The sequence below is a fragment of the Schistocerca gregaria genome, chromosome 4, assembly GCF_023897955.1.
Source record: "Schistocerca gregaria isolate iqSchGreg1 chromosome 4, iqSchGreg1.2, whole genome shotgun sequence".
Taxonomy (NCBI): Eukaryota; Metazoa; Arthropoda; class Insecta; order Orthoptera; family Acrididae; genus Schistocerca; species Schistocerca gregaria.
The window spans coordinates 335,806,810-335,812,882 of NC_064923.1; positions in this window are offsets into that span (position 1 = coordinate 335,806,810).

The following is a 6,073-nucleotide window of genomic DNA, read 5'->3' on the forward strand; positions in this document are numbered from 1 at the left end:
GAAACAGTTTTGACTGAAAACGCGAGAATATTCAATAGCTCAGACTTGATCTGGAAGCCACGTGAAGACACGTGCTGGGAATTATTGTAGGTGACAGGAAAATACAAAAGTGGATCAGGAAGCAGACTTGAGTGGTAGATGTGTAAGTTGGGTGTAATAGAAATGAATTGGAGGTGGGAAATAATGTAACCAGTTGTACCAACAATGACAGAGGATGTTCTTGGCAGCATCTGAAGAGGTAAGAAAATATGGTAATAAATGGATACACGCCCATAGCGGTTAATGGACTTTAATTCTCCTTGTCAATTCCACACACTTCACATTCGGATTACCGGGGCAGATCGCGTGATTCGAGTCTTCCAAAAATACCCCTTGATGCCCTACACAGCTCAGTACCAAGTTGCTGTGTATATAGACCACACTGGTATGAAGTAGCCTGATTACAGTTAGTTTAGATACAGAAACGGCAACAGCAATTTTATGGACAATCTAGAAATAAGTAATTTATCTAGTTAAGGATATTTTGCTTACTTCTGACATTTTCCTACCAAGCTGGGAGAACAAGAAGCGCCACTGGCACACTGTGCTGGCAACACACTTGTGTTGATATGCAATTTGTGCTCCAAGAGGCGCTGACAGTGACATCTACCAGCCGCCACACTACTATAAATTGTGTATCTACAAGAGGAAACATAGAGATAAAAGTGTAACAAACTATTAGGGGATTTGTTAAATCGACACTGGTGGTAGTCATGTTGCTACTAATTCCATATCAGTTCTCATAGAACATTTGGAACTAAAAGTAACCAGTACTAGAAGTTAGTGTTCTTTTTTCCCTCAATCTTCGGGCTGGTTTCATGTAATCCGACTCCTTGTGATTACAGCACCGTTGCTTGGCGTGATAGCTACACACGGTACCTTGAGCAACTGTGTGGCTATCCTTTTCCCTGCCGCTTGATGCCGAATACTGTTCTTGACTGAGTAAACCGAGTCACAAGATATTTCCCGCCATCTTGTACCAGTACATTGCTTCAGCGCTTCATACTTGTGCGACACGCAGCTCTTTTATAAGAAGAAGAATTCTGAAAGGGGTGCAAGGACCAGACTAAGTAAACTCCGCCTATCGACTATCAGCATATTGGCTGCCGGAAGTGAGAGACAATGCTGGAAGAACAGGCAGTGCCAACAACACACAGTGTTGTCAACACAGTTGTGCTCGCATACAATTTGTGCTCCAAGCGGCGCTGGGAGCGCCGTACGGGTGTTACAAAAAGGTACGGCCAAACTTTCAGGAAACATTCCTCACACACAAAGAAAGAAAATATGTGTCCGGAAACGCTTACTTTCCACGTTAGACATCATTTTATTACTTCTCTTCAAATCACATTAATCATGGAATGGAAACATACAGCAACAGATCGTCCCAGCGTGACTTCAAACACTTTGTTACAGGAAATGTTCAAAATGTCCTCCGTTAGCGAGGATACAATACATGCATCCACCCTCCGTTGCATCGAATCCCTGATGCGCTGATGCAGCACTGGAGAATGGCGTATTGTATCACAGCCGTCCACAATACGAGCACGAAGAGTCTCTACATTTGGTACCGGGGTTGCGTAGACAACAGCTTTCAAATGCCCCCATAAGTGAAAGTCAAGAGGCTTGAGGTCAGGAGAGCGTGGAGGCCATGGAATTGGTCCACCTCTACCAATCCATCGGTCACCGAATCTGTTGTTGAGAAGCGTACGAACACTTTCGACTGAAATGTGCAGGAGCTCCATCGTGCATGAACCACATGTTGTGTCGTACTTAAAGGCACATGTTCCAGCAGCAAAGGTAAAGTATCCTGTATGAAATCATGGCGGTGAATCGAGGAAGTACAGTACATACTGACGAAACTCAAATGAGCTCTAACATGGAAATTAAGCGTTTCCGGACACATGTCCACATATCATCTTTTCTTTATTTGTGAGTGAGGAACGTTTCCTGAAAGGTAGGCCGTACCTTTATGTAACACTCTATGTATTAGCGGCCAACGCAACACCTGTGAACTACTCGTATTACATATTGACCTCTACAAAAGGGAATGTTCAGATAATGGTGTAACAAAAGTTTAAGGGATTTGTGAAATCAAAATTAGTAGTAGCCACGTTAAAGGATGGTACTTGTGGCTACTAATTCCGTATCAATTCTCATAGAACGTTTGAAACTAAAAACAATCATAACTAAAACTTCCTGCTTTTTCCCTCAGTTCTCTGAGTGGTTTCATGCTGCCCACTACGAATTCTTCTCTTGTACCAAGCTTTTCATCTGATTTCAGAGTAGCACTGGCAACCTACAACCTCAATTATTTGCTTACTGTATTCCAGTCACTGCGTTCCTCTACTGTTATCGCTCCACATCTCCTTCTAATACCACGCAAGTAATTGGCTCATGTCTTAAGAGGTGTCCTATCGAGGTGTCCTATCATCCTGTCCCTTCATCTTGTCGGCGTTTCCCGTATGTTCCTATCTTCGCAAAAAGCGTCGAAAACCTCATCATTCCTTATCTTATTAATACGCCTAATTTTCACATTCTTCTATGGCATAACTTCTGAAATGTTTCTATTCTCTTCACTTCTTCTTTTTCCACAGTCCATTTTCTATTGTCATATAATGCTGTTCTCTTGTACAGACGTTCTCAGACATTTTTGCCTCATTTTCAGGCATGTGTTTGATATTAGTATACTTCTCTAGGACAAGGAACGCCATTTTTGTCAGTGCTGGTCCCCCGTTTATGTTCTCTATGCTCTGTCAGGTTATTTTGCTGCCTAGACAGAAGAATTCCCTGACTTCGTCTACTTGCTGATCCGCAGATTTGATGTTAAGTTTATGGCTGTTCTCATTTTTGCTACTTTTCATTACTTTCGTCTTTCTTCGATTTATTCTCAGTCCACATTTTGTACCATTAGACTGTCCATCCCATTCAACAGATCCTGTAATTCATCTTCAATTTCACTGATTACAGCAACGTCATCAGTGAATCTTATCGTCGATTTCTTTTCACCCTTAATTTTAATCCCTTACAATTTGAACAGTAGGGGCGAACGTCTATATACCTGTGTTTCACCCCTTCCAATCGTAGCACTTCGTTCTTCATCTTCCACTCTTATTGTACCCTCGTGGTTCTTGCATATATTATGTACTAGCCATCTTTCCCAATAGGTTACCGCTGTTTTTCGCATGCTTACAAACTGGTTGCACCATTTTACATGGCTGAATGCTTTTTCCGGTTCGACAAATGCTATGAACATTTTTTAATTTATCTTCAGTCTTGCTTCCATTTCAGTTGCAACACCAGAACTGCCGCTCTGACGCCTTTACGTTTCCCAAAATCAACCTGATCTCATCTACTAGACTGTCAATATTTTCTTTCTTCTGTATATTATTCTTATCAGCAACTTGGATGCATCAGTTGTTAAGCTGATTGTGCAACGATTCTCGGCTCTAGTTATCATCTGAATTGTATGTATGATACTTTTTCTGGAAGTCTTATTGTATATCGCCAGTCCCATACATTCTACACATCAACGTGAACAATCTACATCTACACCTACATCCATACTCCGCAAGCCACCTGACGGTGTGTGGCGGAGGGTACCCTCAGTACCTCTATCGGTTCTCCCTTCTATTCCAGTCTCGTATTGTTCGTGGAAAGAAGGATTGTTGGTATGCTTCTGTGTGGGCTCTAATCTGTCTGATTTTATCCTCATGGTCTCTTCGCGAGACATACGTAGGAGGGAGCCATATACTGCTTGACTCTTAGGTGAAGGTATGTTCTCGAAACTTTAACAAAATCCCGTACTGAGCTATTGAGCGTCTCTCCTGCAGAGTCTTCCACTGGAGTTTATCTATCATCTCCGTAACGTTTTCGCGATTACTAAATGATCCTGTAACGAAGCGTGCTGCTCTCCGTTGGATCTTCTCTATCGCTTCTATCAACCCTATTTGGTACGGATCCCACACTGCTGAGCAGTATTCAAGCAGTGGGCGAACAAGCGTACTGTAACCTACTTCCTTTGTTTTTGGATTGCATTTCCTCAGGATTCTTCCAATGAATCTCAGTCTGGTATCTGCTTTATCGACGATCAACTTTATATGATCATTCCATTTCAAATCACTCCTAATGCGTACTCCCGGATAATTTATGGCATTAACTGCTTCCAGTTGTTGACCTGCTAATTTGTAGCTAAATGATAAGGGATCTATCTTTCTATGTATTCGCAACACATTACACTTGTCTACATTGAGATTCAATTGCCATTCCCTGCACCATGCGTCAATGCGCTGCAGATCCTCCTGCGTTTCAGTACAATTTTCCATTGTTACAACCTCTCGATACACCACAGCATCATCTGCAAAAAGCCTCAGTGAACTTCCGATGTCATCCACCAGGTCATTTATGTATATTGTAAATAGCAACGGTCCTATGACACTCCCCTGCGGCATACCTGAAATCACTCTTACTTCGGAAGACTTCTCTCCATTGAGAATGACATGCTGCCTTCTGTTATCTAGGAACTCCTCAATCCAATCACACAATTGGTCTGATAGTCCATATGCTCTTACTTTGTTCATTAAACTACTGTGAGGAACTGTATCTAACGCCTTGCGGAAGTCAAGAAACACGGCATCTACCTGTGAACCCGTGTCTATGGCCCTCTGAGTCTCGTGGACGAATAGCGCGAGCCACTTTCCCAATGATTTTAGAAATTCATATGAAGTTTTGCCCATCCCTTCAGCCTTATTTGACCGTCAGTCCTCCAGGCTCTTTGAAATTCTGACTCTAGTACTGGACCTCCTATCTCTTCTCTATGGACTCCTGTTTCTGCTTATATCACATCATTAGACAAGTCCTCCCGTTCATAGAGTCATTCAATGTACTCTTTCGTCCTATCCACTTTCTCCTCTGAATTTAACATTGGAATTCCAATTGCGCACTTTAAGTTACCGCCCACCCCCTTAATTTCGCCGAAGTCTGTTTTCACGTTCCTATATACTGAGTCAGTTCTTCTGAAAACCATTTATTTTTCTGATTTCTTTTCTTTTCATGCAGCCATTTCACCTTAGCTTCCCCTCACTTCCCAGTTATTTCACTCCTATGTGACGTGGATGTTTGTATCCCTAAATTTCCCTGAAAATTTTCGTACTTTCGTTGTGAATTTCCGAGAACATTTTCGTGCTTCCTTTTTTTCCGCTGAAGTGTTTCTTCTGTTACCCATGATTGCTTTGCAGTTACATTCCTTGTACCTGTATCTTCCTTTCGAGCTTCAACGTTTGCCCTTTTCAGAAGTGCCCATTTCTCTCCAACTGAACCGTTCACTGAGCTATTTATTATCACAATATATACCGCCTCAGAGAATTTCTAGCGTGTGTCTTCTCTTCTGTAACCCACTTCTTTGCACACTGTTTTTTCTTACTAGCCTCTTAAACTTCAGTCTACTCTTCATGATCTGCTCCTGGGTACGCTGCAACATGCAACATGTGATTTCGGAATCCCTGCTGACCATGATGTCCCATTTCTTCTGAGCTTTTACGAGTATATCTTCTCCTCTCTTGGTTCTTGAAAGTATTCGCTAATACTAGCTGAAATTTGTTGCAAAACTCAACAAGTATTTTTTTCTCTCACCTCTACTGTCATACTATTACTTTCCCATAAGCCTTTCTTCTAATTTTTCCCTACACCAGCACTCCAATCCCCCATGTTTATTAGGTTACTATCTCGCTTTACGTATTGATTTACCTGTTCAATATCTTCATGTACTATGTTTATCTCTTCGTCTTCTTCTTGCGATGTCGGCATGCATACCAAAGCTATAGTTGTCGGTGTTAGCTTGCTGTCTATTGTAATAAGAATAACCCTATCACTGAATTATTCGCAGTAACAACCTTCCTGTTCATAACGAATACTACTACAATTATACCATTTGCTGCTGCTGTCGATGTTACCTAACACTCATCTGACCAGAAATCCTTTTCTTCATTCAATTTCAGTTTACTGCATTCCACTATATCTAGATTGAGTCTTTGTATTT